The sequence below is a fragment of the Pelobates fuscus genome, chromosome 1, assembly GCF_036172605.1.
Source record: "Pelobates fuscus isolate aPelFus1 chromosome 1, aPelFus1.pri, whole genome shotgun sequence".
NCBI lineage: Eukaryota > Metazoa > Chordata > Amphibia > Anura > Pelobatidae > Pelobates > Pelobates fuscus.
Genome location: NC_086317.1, coordinates 274,645,092 through 274,658,628, shown reverse-complemented (window position 1 = coordinate 274,658,628; position 13,537 = coordinate 274,645,092). Strand labels below are relative to the sequence as shown.

At 35.7% G+C, this 13,537-nt stretch overlaps 1 protein-coding gene across 7 annotated transcripts in view; it reads left to right on the top strand.

The window, feature by feature from the left end:
- The window catches only part of AUTS2 (activator of transcription and developmental regulator AUTS2), a 1,446,188-nt gene that overhangs the window by 975,507 nt on the left and 457,144 nt on the right, over nt 1–13,537 (top strand). The window lies entirely within an intron of this gene.

Below are 13,537 nucleotides of genomic sequence, written 5' to 3'. Positions count from 1 at the left end.
AATAAAAAAAGGGTAAAACAGTGCAGCAAATGACATAATTTACATATTTGTGGCAGTGTTACACATTTTGCAATGAATGGATTTAATCATAGACCGGATTGTGTATCCTGCAATTCACATTGAATATGAATTTAGTTAGAATAAAACAAGCTTGACTAGCATTTAGTAGAATGAAAAAAGGAGGCTCAAGTGACTTAATTTATAGCCTTTTCATTCCACCCACTCACAATGTTGCAGTTTTTGTTATGCTGTCATACTTTTTGTTAATACATGTTGTTTTTATACATTTTTTTATCTGGAATATTAATTAAAATCCAGGGTCCAGAATTACCATTACTTGAGCCTTTTTTTTTATAGATTCCTCTGAATATTATCCACACTTACCTCATATAATTGCATTTGTATTCAGAGTGAATTATTCAATTCAATTCAGCCTGTGAAAAAGTTACAAGACAAAGCAAGTCATGCTACCATTGATGTCTTGATTGTGTCTGTTGATAAACAGCTTGCATTATTTAAAATCAGTTCTTTATTTTATATTTTATATTTATATTTTAAAGCTACTTTCAGTCCAGTCATCCACTAAGTTTCATCTAGACATGATTGAGTGCAGTATTCCAGCATTTGGATTATTCAAAAGCCTGTGTTGCCTTAGCATTGACTGAAATTAATGTATTTTTGAGTAATTTATTATATAAAAAATGAAAATGAAATAAAAGATACTCGTTTGTGCTCCAAATTGGGTTTTATTACAAAAGGTTAAATCCATATGTTTAATGAAGCAATACAGCAAATAGATAATAAATCCAATTCTCAATATAGTCTGTCACAATCTGCAAACAGCGAAATTCAGTAAATTGCTTTATCATGGGACTGCAAATGTGCATTCTCAGTTTTATTACTGCATGTTACAGCTCATTTATGGCAATCATAGTAAAATTCATGTATGTCCAACACATGGGCTGCCATGAAAGGCCTGATGAATAATAACAGCTTTCAATATACATCTGTGTTGTACCAAGTCACATGATTTAAAGTCATCCCTCTTCAAAGCTGATTGAGCATATTATTTAATGAGACAAACCATGTACCCTAATACTAAGTTTAACCCCTCTCTAACATAAGAATAAAGACTCATGTACCAAAATACAAAATGTAACCCCACTCTAACATAATTCTAAAGATCCCTGTACTTAAATACAAAATATAACTATATTATTTCCCTAGACCAGGGATAGGCAACCTTCGGCTCTGCAGATGTTTTGGACTACACCTCCCATGATGCTTTGCCAGCATTGTGTGTGTAAGAGCATTATGGGGGATGTAGTCCACAACACCTGGAGAGCCGAAGGTTGCCTATCCCTGCCCTAGACTCATTCATTTTTAATACCCTTTATACTACAGCTATAGCTCCTCTGAAAATTTTAAACATTAGGTGCCCTATGTAATCTAACTCTGCTGTTTACCCCTTTGAAACCTGAACCCATTCTAACCACTTTTAACATTACCTTTAACAATGCATAGCATTCACATAGCTGCACAACAAACACAAGAAAAAACATTACAATTTAAAACACAAATGTTTAATTCCCATCACCACAAAAAAATAAAAAAACAAAAAAACACTTAGCTGGTGTGTGGTGCATTCCCCAATTTTGGGGGCTAATTTCCTTCCTGATGTCACCAGTCCACCTACTGTGAAGACAGCAACATAAGGGATAAATTCAGGTATCAGTAAAAAAAAAAAGAAATGTAAAAGATAAAATGTACAGAAATGCAGTCCTACGTGTTTCTTCCGCTTAGGTACTTCTTCAAGGGTCATATATTTAAAACAAGTTAAAAAAAAGTGCCATAACCCGCCGCCTATTTAAATCTCGATCCCTCATGTTTCATTGGTCAGTCCAGGTGCCAGTGTGTCTTTTCCCACTTCATCCGGATTGGAGAATCCCAGTTCAGATCTTTCCAATCTCCCACAGTCTCTGCCGGTTCACTCCTCCTGGAAATGACCTTTGTGATCCACTCCATAGAGCAATGCATTCAAGTTTCAGGCTTGCATCCATTCATGCGTTCCACAGAATGGTGGTTCTGTGAATACAATAGTGATCGTATTCTACAAAGTGAAAAAAGAAGAAAAACAAAAAAGGAAGGAGGCATATATAATGATATATAGTGATATAATAATGATATGCAGTGCATGTATGAATTAATAATATTAAGTATATAGACCAGATGTGAACTATAACAAAAAACTTGCTGACCTCTCAGTTTTGTTTTTAATTTTGAACATATTGAAGGATTTTTTTGCTTCTCCTTCGATTTCTTTTTTCACATACTGACTTGTATAGATTATAATTTCTTGACAAAATGCATGCATACACATATATCTAAAGATGCTAATGTTTTTTTTTTTTCATTCTGAGTTTGTTAGAATTCACTTCTGGCCTGTCATATTCATTCATAGATACTATATGATTATTTTACCACTATATGATCTCACATAATGTATTCAATTATATATATATACACCATGTTATGTCCATTTGCATTATAGGAACATACAGTTGTGCTCAAAAGTTTGCATACCCTTGGAGAATTCTTAATATATGTACCATTTTTAAAGAAGAGAGTGAGTAGGCAAAACCCATTTATTTTATTTCTTAAGGGATTCATTTTTAACTGTAGGTTATAACAGAATGGCACCATCATATAGCAAAACATGGCAACAAAGAAAAAATTTAAATTACCACTGTTCAAAAGTCGGCACACCCTTAAATTCTTAACACGGTGTATTTCCCCCTTTAGCATCAATGACAGTGTGCAGTCTATTGTAATAGTTGTCCATGAGCCTAATTCTTGTGCCTAGTGCTTGCAGGTGGTATAGCTGCCCATTCATCTTGAAAAAATGTCTCCAGGTCATGCAAAGTCTTTGGTCATCTTGCATGAACCGCACATTTGAAATCTCTCCAGTGTGGCTTGAAGCCTTTGTGCAGAAGAATGCAAATTGTCTGCAAGTATTTTCTGATAACATGCTGCATTTATCTTGCCATCAGTTTTCACAAGATTCCCCGGGCCTTTAGAGCTCACACACCTCCTCAAAACATCAATGAGCCATCACCGCACTTCACAGTGGGGATTGTATTCTTTTCACTATAGACCTTGTTGACCCCTCTCCAAGCACAGCGCTTATGGTTGTGACCATAAAGCTCTATTTTGGTCTTGTCCCTCCAGATTACAATGTGCCAAAAGCTGTGAGGCATGTCAAGGTGTTGTCGGGTATAACGTAACCGGCTTTTTTGTGGCATTGGCGCAGTAAGGGCTTCTTTCTGGTTGCTCAAACATTGCAGCTTATTTTTGTTCATGTATCATCGTATTGTGCTCCTTAAAACAACCACACTGTCGTTTTCCAGAGCCGCCTTTATTCCTCCTGAGGTTACCTGTGGGTTTTTTTTTGTATCTTGAACAATTCTTCTGGCAGTGTTGGCTGAAATCGTTCTTGGTTTACCTGACCTTGGCTTGGTATCAAGAGATCCCCAAATTTTCCACTTCTTAAGAAACGATTGAACAGTGCTGACTGGCATTTTCAAGGCTTGGATATCTTTTTGTATCCTTATCCATCTTTATACAGTCCCATTACCATGTTACGCAGGTCTTTTAACAGTTCTTTTCTGCTTTCCATGGCTCAGTATCTAGCCAACTCAGTGCATCCACATGAGAGCTAACACACTCATTGATTATTTATACACAGGCATTAATTACAATTTTAAAAGCCACATGTCCGGGAAATTAACATTTAATTGCCATATTAAACTGTGTGTGTCACCTTGTGGGTCTGTAACAAGTATGTATACATGTAAACGCATGTAAAGGGCCGTTTGGGTGATTTCTGTTATCATTATGATTTAAAAAGGAGCCAAACAACTATGTGATAATAAATGTCTTCATATGATCAATATCCTTTAATAAAAGACATTTTCTTGCATGATCAGTCATATTTTAAAAATCAATATCAAAATTTCACAAATTCTGCCAGGGTTTGCAAACTTTTGCGCACAACTCTATATTCTGAAATTCCTGTATATATTCTGTATGGTACATCACATTAAAAGCAGAAGTTGGCACCTACATACTTAAATACAAATAGTTAGTATGTTTCTGCTGTGTAGTCACATTTACTCTCACAAATTGAGAATGAAAGAGGGCTAGATGGAACAGGCAAAGTAATGAGATGTAGAGCTAATAAATAGTTATATGATCTACGAGTGTTAAATCCTATTTTATTGTTACAAGAAAGGTCTGAACATCACTATAGTTCTGATTGTTCTAAAACAAATAATTGAAACTGTTTAAATCACCTATGTTAGAACCACAACACCTTTAGTTTAATATGTCTCAAACTAATTATAAAATCACCATCTATTAAGATTGCACCTCTCCTTTGAATATTTGAGTTTAACTCTTCTGGAACATATTTCTTTACATATTTTTCAAATATACATTTGTTTATTGCTACTTATTTTGCATAAAAATACACTTACATTGACAATAACTATTCTATGACAGCTTCTCTCCCGGAGGAAAAGAGAAACACGTATTTGCTGTGCACAGAAAATATTCCTCAAACTTTCCACTTAATCTCTCCAGGGGGTCTTTGTATCAAAGCAATTTTGTGTCAAAGAGAGGAAACTCACCCCTTATGTATTAATATAATTGACGTCTACTGTATTTCTTTGTTTGACCTAGAATGGGCAGTGGAGCAAACAAGGAAGCTTTCAATGAACCACTGACTAAAATTGAAGATGATTTTCCTTAACAACACTAAAATATAGATAGATAGAGAGTATTTATCAAATATAAATCTATTTTTATTTCTATTGTTTTTCTTGGTTATTAACCTCTCCCCAAAACAGTTTGCTTTTTATTTGACTGCTGTTTTGCAATGTTTTAACTTTTTTTTTTCCTAACCACAAATCTTCCAGAATTGTTTAACATTAAACGTTGGATATTTCAACGACTTTTTCTAGTTTCAAAAAATTTCCATGTACATTTTTACCCCGTCCCTTTATGTCCTTTGACAGATGTTTAACAGTGATATCTCTCTTGTTTCTTTGGGTTGTTCTACAATTGTTCGTTTCTCTTAGAACCAGGGATCTCTTGCCAACTAACCTAGTTTGTCAAAAGACAAGAGATCTGAGGCATGTTTGATGCACCTAATTTGAATTCAGCGTATGTTGCCTGTTAAAATGTGAGACATCATCATTTGAACAGGTCAAGCATATTCAGATGAAGACAAATGGTGCTTATTTGATTCCTTAAAATCGGGAAATGAAAAAAGTGTTCTCTGGAGAAATGATGTTCTGCCTCAGTTAGATGATAGTCTGAGGCATGTAGCAGAGATAAGAGCAGACGCTAGTATTGCGGTTTTATCTCTGAAGGACGGTCAGAACTGTCATCTTGCTGACATGTGCATTATCCGTGTCATTTTAAACAAAGTGACCTGTGGAAAAGTGCACTCTGCTGTGACATGATAATGAAATGTTGGATGACAGGTAAAGTATACACTTATAAAAGGACGTTGTGTATTATTCTTCTGTTTAACTGACAACTCAGAACTTCCTTCCTGCAGATGAAGGGATTGTCGGATTCTTTTGGTGAAACCTTGGTTGAGTTATCAAAGCTGGAAACAGAATGAATGTATTGAGAAGCATCTTCAAGCTCATTATGTATGGTTTCGTTTCAAAACTTTAGGGAGGGGGAGGAAGACAAGGGACTGAATTGTTATGTGAAAATTATAGCTGAAATCCAAGCTGAACTATTTAACACTGAAGTCAATGGCAATTCATATTTCTTACCAAGATGCCATTTTATAGCAGAAGTAAAGTTTATAGATCTGCATGAGTGAAGGGGGGGACTATTGTAAGTAATAACCAGGGCACATCCCAGGCAGTTGAAGAGAATTGATTCTATGATTGAAGTATACATAGTAGTTAAAAGGAAATTCGATTTTTGGCACATTCGGTCTAGTAATGCTTAAATGAGAATTAGCACAATTGCCATGTCTACTCTTCTAAGAGCAGATGTATTGATTTTCTAAAGAATGGTAAAATCCAACCTTTCCAACTAAGTATCAGGAATCTTCTCTTTAATAAAAACCTTGTTGCACTGATGAAAAAGAGATTTTCTCATGCATCTGCTTAAAAATGCAGCCTGACATTGTTTACTCTGAGCTGTGCACATGTTCTTTCACTAATAGAAGTGTATGGAATCAGAATAATGTCAGGTTTAAACAATAAAATGTAGATACCCACAGAAACTAAGCAGATGCTAAAAGAGGTTTCCCCTAAATTCATGGGATAATATGTGGTTTCTTTCAGCAACTAGTAGCACATGTAAACTGAAGAACTTGGTGAATTTAGCTTCTCTTAGAACCTTTAGGATTCAGCAAAAGGAACTCAAGTCCACATTAACTGCTTGCAGTTTCAGTGTATTGAGAGTAAGATGTTGATGGTATAAGTACATCTCCTACCAGGAATCTATTCTAACCCAGTGATTTCATAAATACCAGAATGAAGAGTCCACTGAGCACAGCACCTGCCTCTCCTCTTCTTGTATGGATACCATTAGCCAGAAGTTCCTCCTAGGAGCTTCCATTAGCTGTTCTGAACAAAGTCTTGCAGTGCAGGTTCAACTCATTGGCTTAAACAGTCAGCTGATCAACCATGGCCAGAAAGCTAAAACCCTGAACTTGGCTCAAGCAGAGAGTTTATGGCGGTGGCAGAGACAGGGAAGACAGGCCCTAAAGTTGTTATAGTCGCAGTGGGTTCCTTCAAGAAAGCATGCTAAAGGGTGACAATATGCAATAATTATTTTAATAATATATTATTAAATAATTTAAAGAATGCAAATTACAACTCTAATTGTCCACAATTCCCGACTTGGGTTTGAAAAAAACATACCGATCTTCCACACAATTTTATTTGAATCTGAAAGTACAAAATTAATGTCTATCCAAGACAAATCATCCTTCTGTTTTCCTGTTATGTTTTCATGATGTTTCCATTGCTGGGAACCATCACTCACACCACTGATGACATTAAAAGCAAACTCATTTTGGGGTTCCAGTGGCCTCTTTGCTCATTTTATAGCTTGCCCTCTAGTACTTGCTAAGCATTGAATTTGCTAGGGTTCTGTAGGCGTCTGATATCTTTACTTCTGACACCTTGATATAAGGTTGCCATATTACAATTAATCACATTTTATTTTGGTTTTACAACACATCTACCTTGATTTAAGTATAACTGTAAATAACACCATTTATTGGAATTAGCATATTCAGAAAATGAAGCCTGTATATTGTGTTAATAGACTGTATGGGTTGGGCTGCAGTTCCTAATCTGATCATGAAATACACATTGTATTATGTCTCTGATATTACGGGCTATACCAGACAACTAACATAAAATAATTAATTACATTATAAATTTACATGTAATACATTGCATGGTTTAAAAAAAAAATGACTCTATTAGATTTTCTTCTGCTTCAAGAAGCAGTAAGGTGGCTGCAAGAATATGTAAAAATATTTATAGAGAAAACAACTGAAGAGTGTTATCAAAATGTTCGATTCGAAAAAGTGGTACAATGATATAAAAGGGGAGGAAATAATCAATGGAATGTGCTTGCTAATTTCATTGGTTTCCATGGTGATTGTCCCCCATCTTTAGTCATTTAGACCACTTATTAAAACAGAACACTTTGAAAGATCTTCCCCAATAAGTTCATAGAAGCTAATTTTAGCTAGTAAGAGTTTCTTATTATTTTTTTTTACTTTTATAAGTAAGAAGCTATGAACCTGCCTAGGAAAAATATATGATGATGGCATAACATAGTCAGTGGTAATTTATAGAACTGTGTGTTTTGTTTTATTGAACATGAGAATAATTAATTTTAAAGATGATTTGTTTTGGTATCAAATTCAATTAGGCCTAGGTGACATACAATCAAAACACGGTCTAATATAGAGTATATTATCTATGTGTTTAAACTGGAGAAAAAAAAATAGATCGCCTAAAAGGCCAACATATTACAGGTTGTCAAGGACATAAACAAAATCTCACATAATTCTTAATTAGTTTGCTTAACACACTTTCATACCTCTATTCTCATACATGTGTGAAAAAACAACACATCTACCGAGTGAATGAGCTGTTGGCTATAGAACCTTATCATCTGCTGCTATATTTGCAACAGTATTGTTAAGTACACTTAGCCTTTCGTTTTCGACACATGAGCTGAGAATAAATGTTGTTAATCATCTGAAATTCTAGGGTGCTAGCTTAATTAGACACTAATACATATAGCACAGGAAATAGTACTAAATATTTATAAGGCTACATTTGAAAAACAATCGACAACCATTACCAGGCACAAAATGAACACTGGTAGGGTTTATTTATTGAACTGGGAATTGTGTAAAATTAAAAAAGGAAATTGGAGATTTTAAGCCAAAAGAACAATAGTAGACATTTCCAACGCCATATAGGTTGTAACCCTATTTGAGTATGGCTTTTTTGTTTCTTCTTTCAGCTGACATTATTTTATTCGTTTTGTCAATATTTTGTTTTTATATATCCCTGTAGTATAAATCTCTTCAGAATATGTTGATGTTATAAAAATGGCAATAATAGTAATATAATATTTTCTATCTCAGCAATGTTGGAATAAAATGTACATTTGTCTTGGCAACTCACTACAATTCGTACCTTAGTGAAGAAGACCCCAGTGAATTCAAAGCTATAGTAATACCTTACGACAAGTAAACTCTGCACTGTCTGTCCGTCCATCCATTTGCCTGTCTGTCTGTGCGTCTGTCCGTCTGTCTCTCTGTCTGTCTATCTATCTATCCTTGCTTAATGTACAGAAAAATAAATAATAGCAGGAGATACAAAATATGTATTGGAAGAGTACTGACATGAGTGGACTGTGCTGATGGGCAAAAATGCACCACGTTTAGAACAAAACACTTTCATAAATCTACTTAATTGTCTTTTCTTACATATATTCTAACTCCAGCCTACATATAAGTATACCCGTGATTTACCTAATTTCAACTTGCACTTGTTAAAGTAATATTCTTAAGAGAACAATATGAGGATATTAATAACATTTAGAGTGCCTGTATGATAATACCTAGTTTATATTCCTTCTATACAATGCATTTTGCAATCTGTTCATCAAGTTGTGACGGTAATAATGCATTTATTTATTCTATTTACCAAAAAGAAGTGAGAATTTGAGGTTTTATTACTATTACACTTGTAAACTATCATAATAATATTGTATTCAGTAAATTCTAGAATTTCAATATTCAGGCCAGTTACTGTCAACAATGCCCTAGTGAAATAGTCATTTTGTAGAAACTTAATTCATTAATCACCTGTTGCAATTAAATCACTCTGCTCAGGTGACTTAAAACTTGAAATAGCTTGCAAAAAAGGCAGCTAAAGTGCTATAATTTTGGCTCTGTTTATATTCTGTTTTCATTGTTAAAGGCAAGTTGTATGCAATACATATTACATACAATATATATATATATATTTTTAAATTTCTATGGACATTAACTGTTAGGAGGATTAAGAAAACAGCAGCTAGCACATAGAGGCAACTCTGCATGTGCCTCGCATTTCAAGACCATGTGGAAAATTTAATACTGTTGATATCTAGTTCTGGAGATTTTGACCCATATATATCCGAACTCAAGTAACATATGCTGGAGGTGTCAATAAGCACTATGCTTCACACTTGGTGGACATGTTCACCAATATGACCCTACTGGTAGATGGTGGGTTGGGTAATCTCAGTGCTGTTAAAGTCCTCTTTTCAACTTAAACCCGAACACTGCCTCCTGTTTATCAGCCACCACAAATGGTCCAAACTTGACTTGAAGCTGATTTTCCAAGTTCTTATAGCTGCCAACATCCTCATAGCACAAGCATGGAAATCTTCACAGCTCCTGGATTATATGGCCCTTATCTTGCAAATCTCAATAAACTGGGAAAACGAGACTATGACCAATAACTGTATTAGGGCAAACCCACTCACAAAGAGAGCAAAACAATATGGGACAACTATGTAGCACCTCAGACCAATTGAGACAACCAAACAATGCATGAAAAGTGGGAAAAAAAAACCCCAAAAACACCAATTTCTGCTGACACTCTGTGTGGTCTTAGCTTCACACTCCACCTCCAACATGCTGAGAGAGTGTTACAAGCAGAGCCCTAAGTAAGTAAGTAAAATGTTTACACACTTTCACACCATGTTACACATGTATGTGACCTTTTGTTAGGGGAATCGACCTTCCCACCAGCACAGTTTATGCCCAAACCCCCTCCCCACACACCTAACCTGTATCCTTACCCTGCTCTTACCAACTTTACCCAAAATATGCAATGCATAAGAGCTAGCGGGTCCATGCACTCCACCAGACACATCACAATACTCATATCCACTGGATAACGTTACATGCAATATCATGAATGTTGCTGAATTGAACGATGATTCGATGTAGAACAAGTCACAATGTATGTCATACTTCTTCCCTGCTAACCAATCCTATTCTTCTTTCTGCATCTCCCCCAAAGAAATACATAATAAATATTGTCAAATTTAAAAGTAAACAGCAGCTAGGTGGGCAGCTATAATTTCTTTCCCCCAGCTGTTGAATAGTAGATTTGGGCCTTAAAATAATTGCATTTGGGGCTACAGAAGACAGGAGCACATGCCATTGATCTGCCCAATCGCACCACAATAACTATTGCGGTGGGGTTCATAATAGACCAGGTAGGCAGCATTATCCTTCTTAGCCATCCCTGATGGCTTCAAATAACAGTAGTAGGGGAGGACTGTCCACCCCTTCACATCACCTACCTCGTTAGTTGAGGGGTTAACAAGCAAATGGGCGAGTAGCTGCTAGTGATTACCTTTATCCTTAAAATGCAAGGATTTCCAATAAATGGTTGTTCAGTTTTAATGAGACATTCCATATAAGCTTTTATTCTACTGGTCTGTGAAGAATTACACAATATCCCCTTTGTATATAGAACCACACTGTAGAACATTACAGTAAATGTTTGCGCTTTAGAAGTAGCGTGATTATGAGCTGCAAAGCATAAAAAATATAGCAAAACATAGACTGTCTAATGTCTACATAAACAACAGGAAGGTTAAATACTAGCAGCTCACAGCGTTTTAATGATTTCAGTTCTGGCATTATGTTACTTTTAGTTCTGCAGTAAACATTTCTGAGAGCTATTATTCTGGTGTAAGATTAAGAAAGCTGTAAAACAAATATCACTGCATCCAATAAAACATATATATAAAAAAGCACTTTTAAATAGCACTTTACAAATGACCAAATTAAAGAGCACTGAAATCACATTGCAGCCATACATTACCAATAATGGCAACAATAAATTAAGAATATTATCTTACATTCTCCGTAGATGGTGCTACTAATTCCTAAGAAATAGATACATAAGGAAAATACTTTTTATCCCTGAAGGACAGATCATATTTTGTTACATTCTATATAAGAAAATAGGAGATTATTTCATAGTTACTCATTCACTCCCAACAAAGACACTTGTTTTCATTTCACATAACATAAACATACAATTTAGCTCATAAAGCATAACTTCCTTCTAAGCAGAACACTGAAATTCCATTTTGTCCAACTGCACCCCTGTATAGGACCTGTAACCTCCTTTTCTTTTTTTTCTGTAATATAATTGAAAACAATACAATGAATAACTATCATCCAATAATATATATATTTAATAATAATATATATTTTAAGGGTACATTAAAGCAGTACTATAATAGTAATATGTAACAGTGGTAAAATTAAAATGTTATATGTGTCTTAAAATGTTGGTATATTTATATTAATATAAAAATAATATTTTACCATCCAGTCTGGTGTAGGTCTAATGAAAAACTTATAGGCTATAATGACCCCTGATGCCCTCTTCCCAAAGTGTCCATTCATGTTTCAGTAGGTCCACAGCAGCAGAAGGTGTCTTAAAGGCCAACTTACACCTTTTGGCTTCAAAAACATTGCACAATACCTTAGTCATAGATGGAATGGTATCAGACTTCCAATACCGAGGGAGAACTGAAGTTGCCGAAAGAGATGAGTCAAAATTATTTCGGTAGACTTGAACAAATTGTCTGGGAGTTTCTTCAGGAGACACAATTCTGGTGTAATAGTATGAACCTGATCTGCAATGGTGTGTTTTAGTGTATGAATGTTGTTGCAGTAGGTGTTCAGCTTAGGACAGGACCAAAAGATGTGGAATAGTATACCTGCCTGTTCACACTCCCTCCAGCATGTGTTAGTTCTAGATAAATGTTGTTTAAAAAGCCTTGAGGGAGTTATGTACCATCTGTAAAGAAGTTTATAATGAGATTCCAAAAGCGCCACAGACTGTTATTCCCCATAGCGCCAATATAAGCCCACTATACTCCTTGTTCAGTTTCCTTTCCCACCCTATCATATAGTCTAATTTTAGACCAAGTTCCCCAGCAAAGTAGGCATAGCACATAGAGATAGTGTGTTTCTGATTAAGATCCAAGAGGTAAATCTTTGCTAGAGCACACATTTCAATTTTGTGCTCCTCCAGGACCCAATCAGAAACTTTAAAATGTTCACCATTTAAATCAAACATCTGTCTATGTGCAGGGGCCAAAGAGGCATCCAGACCATATTTGGCCTGTAACTTGTCAAAAGATAAAGGATTATTCTGAGCTTTTTCAGGCTACAAGGCCAATTTACAAAAATCTAGCGGAGGACACAGCGGCATTGGGGGCAAAATATAACATTCCCATAGCAAAAGAGCACCTAAAGTACCTAGGGATACAAAATATCACAGAATATCCCGAAACATCCTATACAGACATAAACAGATGGGGGGCCTGGGACTTCCACAACTATATTTTTATTATCTAGCAGTGCAAATCTCCCAGGCGGCCATGTGGAACGCGCCACTGGAAATAAGGAGATGGGTGGACCTAGAGTCCCTCTTAACGGGACCAGATCTACCCCAATACCACATGTGGGTGCCCAAAGAAGACAGGCCAATTCTGAAAACCACATGCCCGGCTATTTTAAACTCCCCGAGACTATGGGATGCATCAGCTTTAAAATACAAATTGGCCTCCTCCCCATCCCCACTAACTCCCCTACTGAGAAATAGGGCCTTTCCCCGGGTATGGTAGCTAGAGACGTTGCAAACCTAGAAAAAGAGGGGCTATAGAGAATATGCCACATGTTCAAGAACGATAGAATATGCCACATGTTCAAGAACATTCGACCAATTACAATAGCACGTTCATGACTAAAAGTAGATATGCCACCCTTAAAGAAAGTAATTTCTGACATAAAAGAAGTATACCTAATGGATAGCTTGACAGCCCGGGTAAGAGGAACCATGTCTAGATTTGAAAAAATATGGGAACCCTGGACAAACAGCGACCTTTC